Source organism: Lissotriton vulgaris, chromosome 8, assembly GCF_964263255.1.
Source record: "Lissotriton vulgaris chromosome 8, aLisVul1.2, whole genome shotgun sequence".
Taxonomy (NCBI): domain Eukaryota; kingdom Metazoa; phylum Chordata; class Amphibia; order Caudata; family Salamandridae; genus Lissotriton; species Lissotriton vulgaris.
The window spans coordinates 1,530,621,894-1,530,644,696 of NC_141696.1; the positions used below are offsets into that span (position 1 = coordinate 1,530,621,894).

General features: G+C 38.7%; 4 non-coding genes across 4 annotated transcripts; all 4 read right to left on the reverse strand.

Moving 5' to 3' along the window:
- Positions 1-8,463: 8,463 nt before the first annotated feature.
- Positions 8,464-8,536, reverse strand: TRNAF-GAA (transfer RNA phenylalanine (anticodon GAA)). Its single transcript has one exon. It is a non-coding gene; the product is annotated as a tRNA-Phe (tRNA).
- Positions 8,537-15,446: 6,910 nt separating this feature from the next.
- Positions 15,447-15,519, reverse strand: TRNAF-GAA (transfer RNA phenylalanine (anticodon GAA)). The gene has a single exon. It is a non-coding gene; the product is annotated as a tRNA-Phe (tRNA).
- Positions 15,520-19,511: 3,992 nt separating this feature from the next.
- TRNAF-GAA (transfer RNA phenylalanine (anticodon GAA)) lies at positions 19,512-19,584 on the reverse strand. Its single transcript has one exon. It is a non-coding gene; the product is annotated as a tRNA-Phe (tRNA).
- Positions 19,585-22,414: 2,830 nt separating this feature from the next.
- On the reverse strand, positions 22,415-22,487 carry TRNAF-GAA (transfer RNA phenylalanine (anticodon GAA)). The gene has a single exon. It is a non-coding gene; the product is annotated as a tRNA-Phe (tRNA).
- Between the last annotated feature and the right edge of the window lie 316 nt (positions 22,488-22,803).

A 22,803-nucleotide genomic window follows, 5' to 3' on the forward strand; every position in this document is an offset into this window, starting at 1 on the left:
CAGGAAGACAATAGAGAAGTAGTAGATGGTCTACCTTATCACTCAGGAGCCTTGTATTTGCCTACTTCAACACTGCAGAACCAAGTCATGAAGGAATGTCATGATCATTTGTTGGCTGGGCACAAGGGAGAACAGAAGACGATGGATTTAGTAAAAAGAAGTTATTGGTGGCCACAAATGAACAAAGACATAGAGAGATATGTGAAAACTTGTGAGATATGTGCGCAGGGGAAGTCAGAACGACAGGCACCTAAAGGGCTTTTACAACCCTTACCTACTCCTCCCTATCCTTGGCACACAATCACCTTAGACTTGATAACAGATCTCCCTTCCTGTCAAGGTTTCAATACTATTTTAGTAATAGTCGATGCATACACCAAAATGACACATTTTGTGGCTATGAAAGGAATTCCAACGGCAAAACAGTTAGCAACACATTTCAGTGCTCAGGTTGTGCGGTTGCATGGAATTCCTAAGGTTATTATATCAGACCGAGGAACCCAATTTGTTTCTCATTTCTGGAGAACCTTCATGAAGGCACTTGGAGTAGAGACACGTTTGTCCACCAGTTTCCATCCGGAAACGGATGGACAAACAGAACGAGTGAACCAGGAGGTAGAGCAGTATTTGAGGCTATATACCTTAAAACAGGGCGGGGAATGGTTGGACTATTTGTGGGCTGCTGAGTTCGCTCATAACAACGCCACAAATGTGTCCACTGGTTACTCCCCGTTTTATTTGAATTATGGCAAACATCCAAATGTTACTATGTTAGATGTTTCGCTCCCAGTTCCAGCAGTTCAGGATTTGGTGACACATTTGAGTCAGGTACATAATGCAGCATCAGAAAATCTAGAACAGGCAAAGATTAAGTATAAGAAATATACAGATAGGAAGAGAAGAGATTCCCCTCACCTAGAGATAGGGGAGGAGGTTTGGTTAAACACCAAGAATTTGCGCTTGAATGGGAATCGGAAGTTCCAGCCTCGATTCATTGGTCCCTACCCTATTGAAGCACAAATTAATCCAGTGACCTATAAACTGACACTACCCACGAAACTCAAGGTTCACCCAGTCTTTCATGTTTCTTTGTTAAAAAAGGCAGTTCCAGGATTAAGACGAGAGAGTGCTCCACCACCAGTTCAGTTGGAAGCTGGAGTGGAATTTGAGGTTAAGGATATTTTAGATTCCAAAAGAGTGAAGAGTAAGCTGTACTATTTGGTGGATTGGAAGGGCTATGGACCAGAGGAACGCTCTTGGGAGTTAGAGTCAGATGTACATGCACCTAGACTAGTAAGACTTTTCCATCAGCGAAACCCAACCAAACCCGGACCGGGAGGGCCTTCCTTGGTGGGGGGTACTGTCAGGATCCTTCCTAATGAACGGTCAGCAAGAGTTCTCAAAATGAGGAAACAGGACTGGAGTTTGGCTCCTTCCTGGTCCAAGGCGTGGAATTCACGGAATTCCAAGATGGCGGGCGAGCAGGACAACTGCCAGCCTAAGTTGCCAGTCTAGTTTTCTGAACATTCCAGACCGGAGTTCAGGTGAGGCGCGCGCTCTATCAGAGCTGCGCACTTCACCAAGAATTCAGCCCGAGGCAGTTAGAGTTTTCGAGTTAGAGTAGGAAACGTTTTGAGGAAAGGTTATTTACAGATTTCCGGAGCAGTTTAGAGATTTATTCCTAGTAGCGACTAGTACCATAGTTTCCCTGAAGAAATTGCCACGTTGGGGTCTGACAGAAGAAAAGAAAAAAGAAACATTCTGAGAGACTTTTTCAAGAGAACGTGTGCCGCTTCAGGAGCAGAGCCAGCTGTCTTCACGTCACAGAAAACGGCTTTCACAGAGCTAAGTGAAAATTAATTTAGACAGTATTGTTGCAGAAAAAAAAGAATTACGCTTTCAGCCTGTGACATTTAAAATCTAAGAGATAACAGTTGCGTTTTCAGCAGGTGTTTCGAGACTCAGCAACAAGAAATTAAACTCGTCCCCCAGAGAAATGTAAATAGTTGTTAAAAGGCAATTTAGACAATTACTTGAAGTAAATGGAAAGAAAAGGCTTACCTGAATCTAGTGAGACGAATAACTTGAGCAGGAAAGCAGCAGACTGAAAAGAAGAAAGACAAGTACAGATCACATAAAAAGAATAGCGGAATGCAGCATTGATGAGGTATTCACAAGCCAACATACAACACAAGAGGAAGAATAGAAGACACAGAGTTGCATAGCGTGGTAGGTCTGTAGTCTAGAAAAACACATATTCTAAGAGAAATAATAGAGTGGAATATTAACACAGTCATTTCATTTTAGTGAGTTTGAACACAAGGCAACTCCAGTTAAGAAAACACACAGTAGAAAGAAGAGCTGCAGGTCTATGCAGTCCCACATAGAAGAAAAGGATTGGAAATTCGTGGAGCCCTGACATGCAGACAAGAGTTTACTTTACAAAAAAGCATGAAATGGGGAATATTCATTGTCAAACCTGAAGGTAAGAGAGGTGGAAGCAAGTTTAGAAGGAGGATATAAAGCAAAGTCTATGTTAAATTGATTGTGTTGTAGATCAGTTGGAAACAATTTGATGAATAGAGAAAAAGTACTACAGCTGATTCCAAGACCTATTTTGTTAGAAACAAGGAACCTCTCAACTGTGCCGAAACCCGGGATTGAACCAGGGACCTTCAGATCTTCAGTCTAACGCTCTCCCAACTGAGCTATTTCGGCCTGCTTATAGCTGTGGTCTTCATACTTTAATTTAAACCATTTAACAAAATAGATGCAGGACCTGGATTTTTAACCTCACATGGTAGAGATATGTTTTAAGGAGTCCTGTATCATTCCGCAATTAACTGGTGCAATGGGTAAATAGCATTTTTTGGATCCAGGTTAGGTAGTTGTTTTTTTAACTCTGAATGGACTAGCACTATATTACCCAGATATATTTGGCATGAGTAGGTAAGCAATGTCATCTGACTACTGACATCTGTGTTCAAGGGGAAGTGGAAGGTAATGCAGACAAGAGTTTACTTTACAAAAAAGCATGAAATGGGAAATATTCATTGTCAAACCTGAAGGTAAGAGAGGTGGAAGCAAGTTTAGAAGGAGGACATAAAGCAAAGTCTATGTTAAATTGATTGTGTTGTAGATCAGTTGGAAAAAATTTGATGAATAGAGAAAAAGAACTACAGCTGATCCCAAGACCTATTTTGTTAGAAGCAAGGAACCTCTCAACTGTGCCGAAACCCGGGATTGAACCAGGGACCTTCAGATCTTCAGTCTAACGCTCTCCCAACTGAGCTATTTCGGCCTGCTTATAGCTCTGGTCTTCATACTTTAATTTAAACCATTTAACAAAATAGATGCAGGACCTGGATTTTTAACCTCACATGGTAGAGATATGTTTTAAGGAGTCCTGTATCATTCCGCAATTAACTGGTGCAATGGGTAAATAGCATTTTTTGGATCCAGGTTAGGTAGTTGTTTTTTTAACTCTGAATGGACTAGCACTATATTACCCAGATATATTTGGCATGAGTAGGTAAGCAATGTCATCTGACTACTGACATCTGTGTTCAAGGGGAAGTGGAAGGTAATGCAGACAAGAGTTTACTTTACAAAAAAGCATGAAATGGGAAATATTCATTGTCATACCTGAAGGTAAGAGAGGTGGAAGCAAGTTTAGAAGGAGGACATAAAGCAAAGTCTATGTTAAATTGATTGTGTTGTAGATCAGTTGGAAAAAATTTGATGAATAGAGAAAAAGAACTACAGCTGATCCCAAGACCTATTTTGTTAGAAGCAAGGAACCTCTAAACTGTGCCGAAACCCGGGATTGAACCAGGGACCTTTAGATCTTCAGTCTAACGCTCGCCCAACTGAGCTATTTCGGCCTGCTTATAGCTATGGTCTTCATACTTTAATTTAAACCTTTTAACAAAATAGATGCAGGACCTGGATTTTTAACCTCATATGGTAGAGATATGTTTTAAGGAGTCCTGTATCATTCCCCAGTTAACAGGTGCAATGGGTAAATAGCATTTTTGGGATCCAGGTTAGGTAGTTGTTTTTTTAACTCTGAATGGACTAGCACTATATTACCCAGATATATTTGGCATGAGTAGGTAAGTAATGTCATCTGACTACTGACATCTGTGTTCAAGGGGAAGTGGAATGTGATGCAGACAAGAGTTTACTTTACAAAAAAGGACGAAATGGAAAACATTCATAGTCAAACCTGAAGGCAAGATAGGTGGAAGAAAGTTTAAAAGGAGGACAGAAAGCAAAGTCTATGTTGAATTGATCATTTTGTAGATCAGTTGATAAAAATGTTGATAGAGAAAAAAGTACTACAGCTGATTCCAAGACCTATTTTGTTAGAAGCAAGGAACCTCTCAACTGTGCCGAAACCCGGGATTGAACCAGGGACCTTTAGATCTTCAGTCTAACACTCTCCCAACTGAGCTATTTCGGCCTTCTGATAGCTTGGGTCTTCATACTTTAATTTGAACCATTTAACAAAATAGATGCAGGACCTGGATTTTTAACCTCATATGGTAGAGATATGTTTTAAGGAGTCCTGTATCATTCCCCAGTTAACTGGTGCAATGGGTAAATAGCATTTTTGGGATCCAGGTTAGGTAGTTGTTTTTTTAACTCTGAATGGACTAGCACTATATTACCTAGATATATTTGGCATGAGTAGGTAAGTAATGTCATCTGACTACTGACATCTGTGTTCAAGGGGAAGTGGAATGTGATGCAGACAAGAGTTTACTTTACAAAAAAGGACGAAATGGGAAACATTCATTGTCAAACCTGAAGGCAAGATAGGTGGAAGAAAGTTTAAAAGGAGGACAGAAAGCAAAGTCTATGTTGAATTGATCATTTTGTGGATCAGTTGATAAAAATGTTGATAGAGAAAAAAGTACTACAGCTGATTCCAAGACCTATTTTGTTAGAAGCAAGGAACCTCTCAACTGTGCCGAAACCCGGGATTGAACCGGGACCTTTAGATCTTCAGTCTAACGCTCTCCCAACTTAGCTATTTCGGCCTGCTTATAGCTGTGGTCTTCATACTTTAATTTAAACCATTTAACAAAATAGATGCAGGACCTGGATTTTTAACCTCATATGGTCAGATATGTTTTAAGGAGTCCTGTATCATTCCGCAATTAACTGGTGCAATGGGTAAATAGCATTTTTGGGATCCAGGTTAGGTAGTTGTTTTTTTAACTCTGAATGGACTAGCACTATATTACCCAGATATATTTGGCATGAATAGGTAAGCAATGTCATCTGACTACTGACATCTGTGTTCAAGGGGAAGTGGAAGGTAATGCAGACAAGAGTTTACTTTACAAAAAAGCATGAAATGGGAAATATTCATTGTCAAACCTGAAGGTAAGAGAGGTGGAAGCAAGTTTAGAAGGAGGATATAAAGCAAAGTCTATGTTAAATTGATTGTGTTGTAGATCAATTGGAAAAAATTTGATGAATAGAGAAAAAGTACTACAGCTGATTCCAAGACCTATTTTGCTAGAAGCAAGGAACCTCTCAACTGTGCCGAAACCCGGGATTGAACAAGGGACCTTTAGATCTTCAGTCTAACGCTCTCCCAACTGAGCTATTTCGACCTTCTGATAGCTGGGGTCTTCATACTTTAATTTGAACCATTTAACAAAATAGATGCAGGACCTGGATTTTTAACCTCATATGGTAGAGATATGTTTTAAGGAGTCCTGTATCATTCCCCAGTTAACTGGTGCAATGGGTAAATAGCATTTTTGGGATCCAGGTTAGGTAGTTGTTTTTTTAACTCTGAATGGACTAGCACTATATTACCTAGATATATTTGGCATGAGTAGGTAAGCAATGTCATCTGACTACTGACATCTGTGTTCAAGGGGAAGTGGAATGTGATGCAGACAAGAGTTTACTTTACAAAAAAGGACGAAATGGGAAACATTCATTGTCAAACCTGAAGGCAAGATAGGTGGAAGAAAGTTTAAAAGGAGGACAGAAAGCAAAGTCTATGTTGAATTGATCATTTTGTAGATCAGTTGATAAAAATGTTGATAGAGAAAAAAGTACTACAGCTGATTCCAAGACCTATTTTGTTAGAAGCAAGGAACCTCTCAACTGTGCCGAAACCCGGGATTGAACCAGGGACCTTTAGATCTTCAGTCTAACGCTCTCCCAACTTAGCTATTTCGGCCTGCTTATAGCTGTGGTCTTCATACTTTAATTTAAACCATTTAACAAAATAGATGCAGGACCTGGATTTTTAACCTCATATGGTGAGATATGTTTTAAGGAGTCCTGTATCATTCCGCAATTAACTGGTGCAATGGGTAAATAGCATTTTTGGGATCCAGGTTAGGTAGTTGTTTTTTTAACTCTGAATGGACTAGCACTATATTACCCAGATATATTTGGCATGAGTAGGTAAGCAATGTCATCTGACTACTGACATCTGTATTCAAGGGGAGGTGGAAGGTAATGCAGACAAGAGTTTACTTTACAAAAAAGCATGAAATGGGAAATATTCATTGTCAAACCTGAAGGTAAGAGAGGTGGAAGCAAGTTTAGAAGGAGGACATAAAGCAAACTCTATGTTAAATTGATTGTGTTGTAGATCAGTTGGAAAAAATTTGATGAATAGAGAAAAAGTACTACAGCTGATTCCAAGACCTATTTTGTTAGAAGCAAGGAACCTCTCAACTGTGCCGAAACCCGGGATTGAACCAGGGACCTTTAGATCTTCAGTCTAACGCTCTCCCAACTGAGCTATTTTGGCCTTCTGATAGCTGGGGTCTTCATACTTTAATTTGAACCATTTAACAAAATAGATGCAGGACCTGGATTTTTAACCTCATATGGTAGAGATATGTTTTAAGGAGTCCTGTATCATTCCCCAGTTAACTGGTGCAATGGGTAAATAGCATTTTTGGGATCCAGGTTAGGTAGTTGTTTTTTTAACTCTGAATGGACTAGCATTATATTACCCAGATATATTTGGCATGAGTAGGTAAGCAATGTCATCTGACTACTGACATCTGTGTTCAAGGGGAAGTGGAATGTGATGCAGACAAGAGTTTACTTTACAAAAAAGGACGAAATGGGAAACATTCATAGTCAAACCTGAAGGAAAGATAGGTGGAAGAAAGTTTAAAAGGAGGACAGAAAGCAAAGTCTATGTTGAATTGATCATTTTGTGGATCAGTTGATAAAAATGTTGATAGAGAAAAAAGTACTACAGCTGATTCCAAGACTTATTTTGTGAGAAGCAAGGAACCTCTCAACAGTGCCAAAACCTGGGATTAAACCAGGGACCTTTAGATCTTCAGTCTAACGCTCTCCCAACTGAGCTATTTCTGCCTCCTGCTAGCTGTAGTCTTCATACTTTAATTTAAACCATTTAACAAAATAGATGCAGGACCTGGATTTTTAACCTCATATGGTAGAGATATGTTTTAAGGAGTCATGTATCATTCCGCAATTAACTGGTGCAATGGGCAAATAGCATTTTTGGGATCCAGGTTAGGTAGTTGTTTTTTTTAACTCTGAATGGACTAGCACTATATTACCCAGATATATTTGGCATGAGTAGGTAAGCAATGTCATCTGACTACTGACATCTGTGTTCAAGGGGAAGTGGAAGGTAATGCAGACAAGAGTTTACTTTACAAAAAAGCATGAAATGGGAAATATTCATTGTCAAACCTGAAGGTAAGAGAGGTGGAAGCAAGTTTAGAAGGAGGACATAAAGCAAAGTCTATGTTAAATTGATTGTGTTGTAGATCAGTTGGAAAAAATTTGATGAATAGAGAAAAACAACTACAGCTGATCCCAAGACCTATTTTCTTAGAAGCAAGGAAACTCTCAACTGTGCCGAACCCCGGGATTGAACCAGGGACCTTTAGATCTTCAGTCTAACGCTCGCCCAACTGAGCTATTTCGCATTGCTTATAGCTGTGGTCTTCATACTTTAATTTAAACCATTTAACAAAATAGATGCAGGACCTGGATTTTTAACCTCATATGGTAGAGATATGTTTTAAGGAGTCCTGTATCATTCCCCAGTTAACTGGTGCAATGGGTAAATAGCATTTTTGGGATCCAGGTTAGGTAGTTGTTTTTTTAACTCTGAATGGACTAGCACTATATTACCCAGATATATTTGGCATGAATAGGTAAGCAATGTCATCTGACTACTGACATCTGTGTTCAAGGGGAAGTGGAATGTGATGCAGACAAGAGTTTACTTTACAAAAAAGGACGAAATGGAAAACATTCATAGTCAAACCTGAAGGCAAGATAGGTGGAAGAAAGTTTAAAAGGAGGACAGAAAGCAAAGTCTATGTTGAATTGATCATTTTGTAGATCAGTTGATAAAAATGTTGATAGAGAAAAAAGTACTACAGCTGATTTCAAGACCTATTTTGTTAGAAGCAAGGAACCTCTCAACTGTGCCGAAACCCGGGATTGAACCAGGGACCTTTAGATCTTCAGTCTAACGCTCTCCCAACTGAGCTATTTCGGCCTTCTGAAAGCTGGGGTCTTCATACTTTAATTTGAACCATTTAACAAAATAGATGCAGGACCTGGATTTTTAACCTCATATGGTAGAGATATGTTTTAAGGAGTCCTGTATCATTCCCCAGTTAACTGGTGCAATGGGTAAATAGCATTTTTGGGATCCAGGTTAGGTAGTTGTTTTTTTAACTCTGAATGGACTAGCACTATATTACCCAGATATATTTGGCATGAGTAGGTAAGCAATGTCATCTGACTACTGACATCTGTGTTCAAGGGGAAGTGGAAGGTAATGCAGACAAGAGTTTACTTTACAAAAAAGCATGTAATGGGAAATATTCATTGTCAAACCTGAAGGTAAGAGAGGTGGAAGCAAGTTTAGAAGGAGGACATAAAGCAAAGTCTATGTTAAATTGATTGTGTTGTAGATCAGTTGGAAAAAATTTGATGAATAGAGAAAAACAACTACAGCTGATCCCAAGACCTATTTTGTTAGAAGCAAAGAAACTCTCAACTGTGCCGAACCCCGGGATTGAACCAGGGACCTTTAGATCTTCAGTCTAATGCTCGCCCAACTGAGCTATTTCGGCTTGCTTATAGCTGTGGTCTTCATACTTTAATTTAAACCATTTAACAAAATAGATGCAGGACCTGGATTTTTAACCTCATATGGTAGAGATATGTTTTAAGGAGTCCTGTATCATTCCCCAGTTAACTGGTGCAATGGGTAAATAGCATTTTTGGGATCCAGGTTAGGTAGTTGTTTTTTTAACTCTGAATGGACTAGCACTATATTACCCAGATATATTTGGCATGAATAGGTAAGCAATGTCATCTGACTACTGACATCTGTGTTCAAGGGGAAGTGGAATGTGATGCAGACAAGAGTTTACTTTACAAAAAAGGACGAAATGGAAAACATTCATAGTCAAACCTGAAGGCAAGATAGGTGGAAGAAAGTTTAAAAGGAGGACAGAAAGCAAAGTCTATGTTGAATTGATCATTTTGTAGATCAGTTGATAAAAATGTTGATAGAGAAAAAAGTACTACAGCTGATTCCAAGACCTATTTTGTTAGAAGCAAGGAACCTCTCAACTGTGCCGAAACCCGGGATTGAACCAGGGACCTTTAGAGCTTCAGTCTAACGCTCTCCCAACAGAGCTATTTCGGCCTTCTGAAAGCTGGGGTCTTCATACTTTAATTTGAACCATTTAACAAAATAGATGCAGGACCTGGATTTTTAACCTCATATGGTAGAGATATGTTTTAAGGAGTCCTGTATCATTCCCCAGTTAACTGGTGCAATGGGTAAATAGCATTTTTGGGATCCAGGTTAGGTAGTTGTTTTTTTAACTCTGAATGGACTAGCACTATATTACCCAGATATATTTGGCATGAGTAGGTAAGCAATGTCATCTGACTACTGACATCTGTGTTCAAGGGGAAGTGGAAGGTAATGCAGACAAGAGTTTACTTTACAAAAAAGCATGTAATGGGAAATATTCATTGTCAAACCTGAAGGTAAGAGAGGTGGAAGCAAGTTTAGAAGGAGGACATAAAGCAAAGTCTATGTTAAATTGATTGTGTTGTAGATCAGTTGGAAAAAATTTGATGAATAGAGAAAAAGTACTACAGCTGATTCCAAGACCTATTTTGTTAGAAGCAAGGAACCTCTCAACTGTGCCGAAACCCGGGATTGAACCAGGGACCTTCAGATCTTCAGTCTAATGCTCTCCCAACTGAGCTATTTCGGCCTGCTTATAGCTGTGGTCTTCATACTTTAATTTAAACCATTTAACAAAATAGATGCAGGACCTGGATTTTTAACCTCACATGGTAGAGATATGTTTTAAGGAGTCCTGTATCATTCCGCAATTAACTGGTGCAATGGGTAAATAGCATTTTTTGGATCCAGGTTAGGTAGTTGTTTTTTTAACTCTGAATGGACTAGCACTATATTACCCAGATATATTTGGCATGAGTAGGTAAGCAATGTCATCTGACTACTGACATCTGTGTTCAAGGGGAAGTGGAAGGTAATGCAGACAAGAGTTTACTTTACAAAAAAGCATGAAATGGGAAATATTCATTGTCAAACCTGAAGGTAAGAGAGGTGGAAGCAAGTTTAGAAGGAGGACATAAAGCAAAGTCTATGTTAAATTGATTGTGTTGTAGATCAGTTGGAAAAAATTTGATGAATAGAGAAAAACAACTACAGCTGATCCCAAGACCTATTTTGTTAGAAGCAAAGAAACTCTCAACTGTGCCGAACCCCGGGATTGAACCAGGGACCTTTAGATCTTCAGTCTAACGCTCGCCCAACTGAGCTATTTCGGCTTGCTTATAGCTGTGGTCTTCATACTTTAATTTAAACCATTTAACAAAATAGATGCAGGACCTGGATTTTTAACCTCATATGGTAGAGATATGTTTTAAGGAGTCCTGTATCATTCCCCAGTTAACTGGTGCAATGGGTAAATAGCATTTTTGGGATCCAGGTTAGGTAGTTGTTTTTTTAACTCTGAATGGACTAGCACTATATTACCCAGATATATTTGGCATGAATAGGTAAGCAATGTCATCTGACTACTGACATCTGTGTTCAAGGGGAAGTGGAATGTGATGCAGACAAGAGTTTACTTTACAAAAAAGGACGAAATGGAAAACATTCATAGTCAAACCTGAAGGCAAGATAGGTGGAAGAAAGTTTAAAAGGAGGACAGAAAGCAAAGTCTATGTTGAATTGATCATTTTGTAGATCAGTTGATAAAAATGTTGATAGAGAAAAAAGTACTACAGCTGATTCCAAGACCTATTTTGTTAGAAGCAAGGAACCTCTCAACTGTGCCGAAACCCGGGATTGAACCAGGGACCTTTAGATCTTCAGTCTAACGCTCTCCCAACAGAGCTATTTCGGCCTTCTGAAAGCTGGGGTCTTCATACTTTAATTTGAACCATTTAACAAAATAGATGCAGGACCTGGATTTTTAACCTCATATGGTAGAGATATGTTTTAAGGAGTCCTGTATCATTCCCCAGTTAACTGGTGCAATGGGTAAATAGCATTTTTGGGATCCAGGTTAGGTAGTTGTTTTTTTAACTCTGAATGGACTAGCACTATATTACCCAGATATATTTGGCATGAGTAGGTAAGCAATGTCATCTGACTACTGACATCTGTGTTCAAGGGGAAGTGGAAGGTAATGCAGACAAGAGTTTACTTTACAAAAAAGCATGAAATGGGAAATATTCATTGTCAAACCTGAAGGTAAGAGAGGTGGAAGCAAGTTTAGAAGGAGGACATAAAGCAAAGTCTATGTTAAATTGATTGTGTTGTAGATCAGTTGGAAAAAATTTGATGAATAGAGAAAAAGTACTACAGCTGATTCTAAGACCTATTATGTTAGAAGCAAGGAACCTCTCAACTGTGCCGAAACCCGGGATTGAACCAGGGACCTTCAGATCTTCAGTCTAATGCTCTCCCAACTGAGCTATTTCGGCCTGCTTATAGCTGTGGTCTTCATACTTTAATTTAAACCATTTAACAAAATAGATGCAGGACCTGGATTTTTAACCTCACATGGTAGAGATATGTTTTAAGGAGTCGTGTATCATTCCGCAATTAACTGGTGCAATGGGTAAATAGCATTTTTTGGATCCAGGTTAGGTAGTTGTTTTTTTAACTCTGAATGGACTAGCACTATATTACCCAGATATATTTGGCATGAGTAGGTAAGCAATGTCATCTGACTACTGACATCTTTGTTCAAGGGGAAGTGGAAGGTAATGCAGACAAGAGTTTACTTTACAAAAAAGCATGAAATGGGAAATATTCATTGTCAAACCTGAAGTAAGAGAGGTGGAAGCAAGTTTAGAAGGAGGACATAAAGCAAAGTCTATGTTAAATTGATTGTGTTGTAGATCAGTTGGAAAAAATTTGATGAATAGAGAAAAAGAACTACAGCTGATCCCAAGACCTATTTTGTTAGAAGCAAAGAACCTCTCAACTGTGCCGAAACCTGGGATTGAACCAGGGACCTTTAGATCTTCAGTCTAACGCTCGCCCAACTGAGCTATTTCGGCTTGCTTATAGTTGTGGTCTTCATACTTTAATTTAAACCATTTAACAAAATAGATGCAGGACCTGGATTTTTAACCTCATATGGTAGAGATATGTTTTAAGGAGTCCTGTATCATTCCCCAGTTAACTGGTGCAATGGGTAAATAGCATTTTTGGGATCCAGGTTAGGTAGTTGTTTTTTTAACTCTGAATGGACTAGCACTATATTACCCAGATATATTTGGCATGAATAGGTAAGCAATGTCATCTGACTACTGACATCTGTGTTCAAGGGGAAGTGGAATGTGATGCAGACAAGAGTTTACTTTACAAAAAAGGACGAAATGGAAAACATTCATAGTCAAACCTGAAGGCAAGATAGGTGGAAGAAAGTTTAAAAGGAGGACAGAAAGCAAAGTCTATGTTGAATTGATCATTTTGTAGATCAGTTGATAAAAATGTTGATAGAGAAAAAAGTACTACAGCTGATTCCAAGACCTATTTTGTTAGAAGCAAGGAACCTCTCACCTGTGCCGAAACCCGGGATTGAACCAGGGACCTTTAGATCTTCAGTCTAACGCTCTCCCAACTGAGCTATTTTGGCCTTCTGATAGCTGGGGTCTTCATACTTTAATTTGAACCATTTAACAAAATAGATGCAGGACCTGGATTTTTAACCTCATATGGTAGAGATATGTTTTAAGGAGTCCTGTATCATTCCCCAGTTAACTGGTGCAATGGGTAAATAGCATTTTTGGGATCCAGGTTAGGTAGTTGTTTTTTTAACTCTGAATGGACTAGCACTATATTATCCAGATATATTTGGCATGAGTAGGTAAGCAATGTCATCTGACTACTGACATCTGTGTTCAAGGGGAAGTGGAATGTGATGCAGACAAGAGTTTACTTTACAAAAAAGGACGAAATGGAAAACATTCATAGTCAAACCTGAAGGCAAGATAGGTGGAAGAAAGTTTAAAAGGAGGACAGAAAGCAAAGTCTATGTTGAATTGATCATTTTGTAGATCAGTTGATAAAAATGTTGATAGAGAAAAAAGTACTACAGCTGATTCCAAGACCTATTTTGTTAGAAGCAAGGAACCTCTCAACTGTGCCGAAACCCGGGATTGAACCAGGGACCTTTAGATCTTCAGTCTAACAGTCTCCCAACTTAGCTATTTCGGCCTGCTTATAGCTGTGGTCTTCATACTTTAATTTAAACCATTTAACAAAATAGATGCAGGACCTGGATTTTTAACCTCATATGGTGAGATATGTTTTAAGGAGTCCTGTATCATTCCGCAATTAACTGGTGCAATGGATAAATAGCATATTTGGGATCCAGGTTAGGTAGTTGTTTTTTTAACTCTGAATGGGCTAGCACTATATTACCCAGATATATTTGGCATGAGTAGGTAAGCAATGTCATCTGACTACTGGCATCTGTGTTCAAGGGGAAGTGGAAGGTAATGCAGACAAGAGTTTACTTTACAAAAAAGCATGAAATGGGAAATATTCATTGTCAAACCTGAAGGTAAGAGAGGTAGAAGCAAGTTTAGAAGGAGGATATAAAGCAAAGTCTATGTTAAATTGATTGTGTTATAGATCAGTTGGAAAAAATTTGATGAATAGAGAAAAGTACTACAGCTGATTCCAAGACCTATTTTGTTAGAAGCAAGGAACCTCTCAACTGTGCCGAAACCCGGGATTGAACCAGGGACCTTTAGATCTTCTGTCTACCGCTCTCCCAACTGAGCTATTTCGGCCTTCTGATAGCTGGGGTCTTCATACTTTAATTTGAACCATTTAACAAAATAGATGCAGGACCTGGATTTTTAACCTCATATGGTAGAGATATCTTTTAAGGAGTCCTGTATCATTCCCCAGTTAACTGGTGCAATGGGTAAATAGCCTTTTTGGGATCCAGGTTAGGTAGTTGTTTTTTTAACTCTGAAGGGACTAGCACTATATTACCTAGATATATTTGGCATGAGTAGGTAAGCAATGTCATCTGACTACTGACATCTGTGTTCAAGGGGAAGTGGAATGTGATGCAGACAAGAGTTTACTTTACAAAAAAGGACGAAATGGGAAACATTCATTGTCAAACCTGAAGGCAAGATAGGTGGAAGAAAGTTTAAAAGGAGGACAGAAAGCAAAGTCTATGTTGAATTGATCATTTTGTAGAGCAGTTGATAAAAATGTTGATAGAGAAAAAAGTACTACAGCTGATTCCAAGACCTATTTTGTTAGAAGCAAGGAACCTCTCAACTGTGCCGAAACCCGGGATTGAACCAGGGACCTTTAGATCTTCAGTCTAACACTCTCCCAACTGAGCTATTGCGGCCTGCTTATAGCTGTGGTCTTCATACTTTAATTTAAACCATTTAACAAAATAGATGCAGGACCTGGATTTTTAACCTCATATGGTAGAGATATGTTTTAAGGAGTCCTGTATCATTCCGCAATTAACTGGTGCAATGGGCAAACAGCAGTTTTGGGATCCAGGTTAGGTAGTTGTTTTTTTAACTCTGAATGGACTAGCACTATATTACCCAGATATATTTGGCATGAGTAGGTAAGCAATGTCATCTGACTACTGACATCTGTATTCAAGGGGAGGTGGAAGGTAATGCAGACAAGAGTTTACTTTACAAAAAAGCATGAAATGGGAAATATTCATTGTCAAACCTGAAGGTAAGAGAGGTGGAAGCAAGTTTAGAAGGAGGACATAAAGCAATGTCTATGTTAAATTGATTGTGTGGTAGATCAGTTGGAAAAAATTTGATGAATAGAGAAAAAGTACTACAGCTGATTCCAAGACCTATTTTGTTAGAAGCAAGGAACCTCTCAACTGTGCCGAAACCCGGGATTGAACCAGGGACCTTTAGATCTTCAGTCTAACGCTCTCCCAACTGAGCTATTTCGGCCTGCTTATAGCTGTGGTCTTCATACTTTAATTTAAACCATTTAACAAAAAAGATGCAGGACCTGGATTTTTAACCTCATATGGTAGAGATATGTTTTAAGGAGTCCTGTATCATTCCGCAATTAACTGGTGCAATGGGTAAATAGCATTTTTTGGATCCAGGTTAGGTAGTTGTTTTTTTAACTCTGAATGGACTAGCACTATATTACCCAGATATATTTGGCATGAGTAGGTAAGCAATGTCATCTGACTACTGACATCTGTGTTCAAGGGGAAGTGGAAGGTAATGCAGACAAGAGTTTACTTTACAAAAAAGCATGAAATGGGAAATATTCATTGTCAAACCTGAAGGTAAGAGAGGTGGAAGCAAGTTTAGAAGGAGGACATAAAGCAAAGTCTATGTTAAATTGATTGTGTTGTAGATCAGTTGGAAAAGATTTGAGGAATAGAGAAAAAGAACTACTGCTGATCCCAAGACCTATTTTGTTAGAAGCAAGGAACCTCTCAACTGTGCCGAAACCCGGGATTGAACCAGGGACCTTTAGATCTTCAGTCTAACGCTCGGCCAACTGAGCTATTTCGGCCTTCTGATAGCTGGGGTCTTCATACTTTAATTTGAACCATTTAACAAAATAGATGCAGGACCTGGATTTTTAACCTCATATGGTAGAGATATGTTTTAAGGAGTCCTGTATCATTCCCCAGTTAACTGGTGCAATGGGTAAATAGCATTTTTGGGATCCAGGTTAGGTAGTTGTTTTTTTAACTCTGAATGGACTAGCACTATATTACCCAGATATATTTGGCATGAGTAGGTAAGCAATGTCATCTGACTACTGACATCTGTGTTCAAGGGGAAGTGGAATGTGATGCAGACAAGAGTTTACTTTACAAAAAAGGACGAAATGGAAAACATTCATAGTCAAACCGGAAGGCAAGATAGGTGGAAGAAAGTTTAAAAGGAGGACAGAAAGCAAAGTCTATGTTGAATTGATCATTTTGTAGATCAGTTGATAAAAATGTTGATAGAGAAAAAAGTACTACAGCTGATTCCAAGACCTATTTTGTTAGAAGCAAGGAACCTCTCAACTGTGCCGAAACCCGGGATTGAACCAGGGACCTTTAGTCTAACGCTCTCCCAGCTTAGCTATTTTGGCCTGCTTATAGCTGTGGTCTTCATACTTTAATTTAAACCATTTAACAAAATAGATGCAGGACCTGGATTTTTAACCTCATATGGTGAGATATGTTTTAAGGAGTCCTGTATCATTCCGCAATTAACTGGTGCAATGGGTAAATAGCATTTTTGGGATCCAGGTTAGGTAGTTGTTTTTTTTAACTCTGAATGGACTAGCACTATATTACCCAGATATATTTGGCATGAGTAGGTAAGCAATGTCATCTGACTACTGACATCTGTGTTCAAGGGGAAGTGGAAGGTAATGCAGACAAGAGTTTACTTTACAAAAAAGCATGAAATGGGAAATATTCATTGTCAAACCTGAAGGTAAGACAGGTGGAAGCAAGTTTAGAAGGAGGACATAAAGCAAAGTCTATGTTAAATTGATTGTGTTGTAGATCAGTTGGAAAAAATTTGATGAATAGAGAAAAAGTACTACAGCTGATTCCAAGACCTATTTTGTTAGAAGCAAGGAACCTCTCAACTGTGCCGAAACCCGGGATTGAACCAGGGACCTTTAGATCTTCAGTCTAACGCTCTCCCAACTGAGCTATTTTGGCCTTCTGATAGCTGGGGTCTTCATACTTTAATTTGAACCATTTAACAAAATAGATGCAGGACCTGGATTTTTAACCTCATATGGTAGAGATATGTTTTAAGGAGTCCTGTATCATTCCCCAGTTAACTGGTGCAATGGGTAAATAGCATTTTTGGGATCCAGGTTAGGTAGTTGTTTTTTTAACTCTGAATGGACTAGCACTATATTACCCAGATATATTTGGCATGAGTAGGTAAGCAATGTCATCTGACTACTGACATCTGTGTTCAAGGGCAAGTGGAATGTGATGCAGACAAGAGTTTACTTTACAAAAAAGGACGAAATGGAAAACATTCATAGTCAAACCTGAAGGCAAGATAGGTGGAAGAAAGTTTAAAAGGAGGACAGAAAGCAAAGTCTATGTTGAATTGATCATTTTGTAGATCAGTTGATAAAAATGTTGATAGAGAAAAAAGTACTACAGCTGATTCCAAGACCTATTTTGTTAGAAGCAAGGAACCTCTCAACTGTGCCGAAACCCGGGATTGAACCAGGGACCTTTAGATCTTCAGTCTAACAGTCTCCCAACTTAGCTATTTCGGCCTGCTTATAGCTGTGGTCTTCATACTTTAATTTAAACCATTTAACAAAATAGATGCAGGACCTGGATTTTTAACCTCATATGGTGAGATATGTTTTAAGGAGTCCTGTATCATTCCGCAATTAACTGGTGCAATGGATAAATAGCATTTTTGGGATCCAGGTTAGGTAGTTGTTTTTTTAACTCTGAATGGGCTAGCACTATATTACCCAGATATATTTGGCATGAGTAGGTAAGCAATGTCATCTGACTACTGACATCTGTGTTCAAGGGGAAGTGGAAGGTAATGCAGACAAGAGTTTACTTTACAAAAAAGCATGAAATGGGAAATATTCATTGTCAAACCTGAAGGTAAGAGAGGTAGAAGCAAGTTTAGAAGGAGGATATAAAGCAAAGTCTATGTTAAATTGATTGTGTTGTAGATCAGTTGGAAAAAATTTGATGAATAGAGAAAAGTACTACAGCTGATTCCAAGACCTATTTTGTTAGAAGCAAGGAACCTCTCAACTGTGCCGAAACCCGGGATTGAACCAGGGACCTTTAGATCTTCAGTCTACCGCTCTCCCAACTGAGCTATTTCGGCCTTCTGATAGCTGGGGTCTTCATACTTTAATTTGAACCATTTAACAAAATAGATGCAGGACCTGGACTTTTAACCTCATATGGTAGAGATATCTTTTAAGGAGTCCTGTATCATTCCCCAGTTAACTGGTGCAATGGGTAAATAGCCTTTTTGGGATCCAGGTTAGGTAGTTGTTTTTTTAACTCTGAAGGGACTAGCACTATATTACCTAGATATATTTGGCATGAGTAGGTAAGCAATGTCATCTGACTACTGACATCTGTGTTCAAGGGGAAGTGGAATGTGATGCAGACAAGAGTTTACTTTACAAAAAAGGACGAAATGGGAAACATTCATTGTCAAACCTGAAGGCAAGATAGGTGGAAGAAAGTTTAAAAGGAGGACAGAAAGCAAAGTCTATGTTGAATTGATCATTTTGTAGATCAGTTGATAAAAATGTTGATAGAGAAAAAAGTACTACAGCTGATTCCAAGACCTATTTTGTTAGAAGCAAGGAACCTCTCAACTGTGCCGAAACCCGGGATTGAACCAGGGACCTTTAGATCTTCAGTCTAACACTCTCCCAACTGAGCTATTGCGGCCTGCTTATAGCTGTGGTCTTCATACTTTAATTTAAACCATTTAACAAAATAGATGCAGGACCTGGATTTTTAACCTCATATGGTAGAGATATGTTTTAAGGAGTCCTGTATCATTCCGCAATTAACTGGTGCAATGGGCAAATAGCAGTTTTGGGATCCAGGTTAGGTAGTTGTTTTTTTAAGTATGAATGGACTAGCACTATATTACCCAGATATATTTGGCATGAGTAGGTAAGCAATGTCATCTGACTACTGACATCTGTATTCAAGGGGAGGTGGAAGGTAATGCAGACAAGAGTTTACTTTACAAAAAAGCATGAAATGGGAAATATTCATTGTCAAACCTGAAGGTAAGAGAGGTGGAAGCAAGTTTAGAAGGAGGACATAAAGCAATGTCTATGTTAAATTGATTGTGTGGTAGATCAGTTGGAAAAAATTTGATGAATAGAGAAAAAGTACTACAGCTGATTCCAAGACCTATTTTGTTAGAAGCAAGGAACCTCTCAACAGTGCCGAAACCCGGGATTGAACCAGGGACCTTTAGATCTTCAGTCTAACGCTCTCCCAACTGAGCTATTTCGGCCTGCTAATAGCTGTGGTCTTCATACTTTAATTTAAACCATTTAACAAAAAAGATGCAGGACCTGGATTTTTAACCTCATATGGTAGAGATATGTTTTAAGGAGTCCTGTATCATTCCGCAATTAACTGGTGCAATGGGTAAATAGCATTTTTTGGATCCAGGTTAGGTAGTTGTTTTTTTAACTCTGAATGGACTAGCACTATATTACCCAGATATATTTGGCATGAGTAGGTAAGCAATGTCATCTGACTACTGACATCTGTGTTCAAGGGGAAGTGGAAGGTAATGCAGACAAGAGTTTACTTTACAAAAAAGCATGAAATGGGAAATATTCATTGTCAAACCTGAAGGTAAGAGAGGTGGAAGCAAGTTTAGAAGGAGGACATAAAGCAAAGTCTATGTTAAATTGATTGTGTTGTAGATCAGTTGGAAAAGATTTGAGGAATAGAGAAAAAGAACTACTGCTGATTCCAAGACCTATTTTGTTAGAAGCAAGGAACCTCTCAACTGTGCCGAAACCCGGGATTGAACCAGGGACCTTTAGATCTTCAGTCTAACGCTCGGCCAACTGAGCTATTTCGGCCTTCTGATAGCTGGGGTCTTCATACTTTAATTTGAACCATTTAACAAAATAGATGCAGGACCTGGATTTTTAACCTCATATGGTAGAGATATGTTTTAAGGAGTCCTGTATCATTCCCCAGTTAACTGGTGCAATGGGTAAATAGCATTTTTGGGATCCAGGTTAGGTAGTTGTTTTTTTAACTCTGAATGGACTAGCACTATATTACCCAGATATATTTGGCATGAGTAGGTAAGCAATGTCATCTGACTACTGACATCTGTGTTCAAGGGGAAGTGGAATGTGATGCAGACAAGAGTTTACTTTACAAAAAAGGACGAAATGGAAAACATTCATAGTCAAACCTGAAGGCAAGATAGGTGGAAGAAAGTTTAAAAGGAGGACAGAAAGCAAAGTCTATGTTGAATTGATTATTTTGTAGATCAGTTGATAAAAATGTTGATAGAGAAAAAAGTACTACAGCTGATTCCAAGACCTATTTTGTTAGAAGCAAGGAACCTCTCAACTGTGCTGAAACCCGGGATTGAACCAGGGACCTTTAGTCTAACGCTCTCCCAGCTTAGCTATTTTGGCCTGCTTATAGCTGTGGTCTTCATACTTTAATTTAAACCATTTAACAAAATAGATGCAGGACCTGGATTTTTAACCTCATATGGTGAGATATGTTTTAAGGAGTCCTGTATCATTCCGCAATTAACTGGTGCAATGGGTAAATAGCATTTTTGGGATCCAGGTTAGGTAGTTGTTTTTTTTAACTCTGAATGGACTAGCACTATATTACCCAGATATATTTGGCATGAGTAGGTAAGCAATGTCATCTGACTACTGACATCTGTGTTCAAGGGGAAGTGGAAGGTAATGCAGACAAGAGTTTACTTTACAAAAAAGCATGAAATGGGAAATATTCATTGTCAAACCTGAAGGTAAGACAGGTGGAAGCAAGTTTAGAAGGAGGACATAAAGCAAAGTCTATGTTAAATTGATTGTGTTGTAGATCAGTTGGAAAAAATTTGATGAATAGAGAAAAAGTACTACAGCTGATTCCAAGACCTATTTTGTTAGAAGCATGGAACCTCTCAACTGTGCCGAAACCCGGGATTGAATCAGGGACCTTTAGATCTTCAGTCTAACGCTCTCCCAACTGAGCTATTTCGGCCTGCTTATAGCTGTGGTCTTCATACTTTAATTTAAACCATTTAACAAAATAGATGCAGGACCTGGATTTTTAACCTCATATGGTAGAGATATGTTTTAAGGAGTCCTGTATCATTCCCCAGTTAACTGGTGCAATGGGTAAATAGCATTTTTGGGATCCAGGTTAGGTAGTTGTTTTTTTAACTCGAAATGGACTAGCACTATATTACCTAGATATATTTGGCATGAGTAGGTAAGCAATGTCATCTGACTACTGACATCTGTGTTCAAGGGGAAGTGGAATGTGATGCAGACAAGAGTTTACTTTACAAAAAAGGACGAAATGGGAAACATTCATTGTCAAACCTGAAGGCAAGATAGGTGGAAGAAAGTTTAAAAGGAGGACAGAAAGCAAAGTCTATGTTGAATTGATCATTTTGTAGATCAGTTGATAAAAATGTTGATAGAGAAAAAAGTACTACAGCTGATTCCAAGACCTATTTTGTTAGAAGCAAGGAACCTCTCAACTGTGCCGAAACCCGGGATGGAACCAGGGACCTTTAGATCTTCAGTCTAACGCTCTCCCAACTGAGCTATTGCGGCCTGCTTATAGCTGTGCTCTTCATACTTTAATTTAAACTATTTAACAAAATAGATGCAGGACCTGGATTTTTAACCTCATATGGTAGAGATATGTTTTAAGGAGTCCTGTATCATTCTGCAATTAACTGGTGCAATGGGCAAATAGCAGTTTTGGGATCCAGGTTAGGTAGTTGTTTTTTTAACTCTGAATGGACTAGCACTATATTACCCAGATATATTTGGCATGAGTAGGTAAGCAATGTCATCTGACTACTGACATCTGTATTCAAGGGGAGGTGGAAGGTAATGCAGACAAGAGTTTACTTTACAAAAAAGCATAAAATGGGAAATATTCATTGTCAAACCTGAAGGTAAGAGAGGTGGAAGCAAGTTTAGAAGGAGGACATAAAGCAAAGTCTATGTTAAATTGATTGTGTTGTAGATCAGTTGGAAAAAATTTGATGAATAGAGAAAAAGTACTACAGCTGATTCCAAGACCTATTTTGTTAGAAGCAAGGAACCTCTGAACTGTGCCGAAACCCGGGATTGAACCAGGGACCTTTAGATCTTCAGTCTAACGCTCTCCCAACTGAGCTATTTCGGCCTGCTTATAGCTGTGGTCTTCATACTTTAATTTAAACCATTTAACAAAATAGATGCAGGACCTGGATTTTTAACCTCATATGGTAGAGATATGTTTTCAGGAGTCCTGTATCATTCCGCAATTAACTGGTACAATGGGTAAATAGCATTTTTTGGATCCAGGTTAGGTAGTTGTTTTTTTAACTCTGAATGGGCTAGCACTATATTACCCAGATATATTTGGCATGAGTAGGTAAGCAATGCCATCTGACTACTGACATCTGTGTTCAAGGGGAAGTGGAAGGTAATGCAGACAAGAGTTTACTTTACAAAAAAGC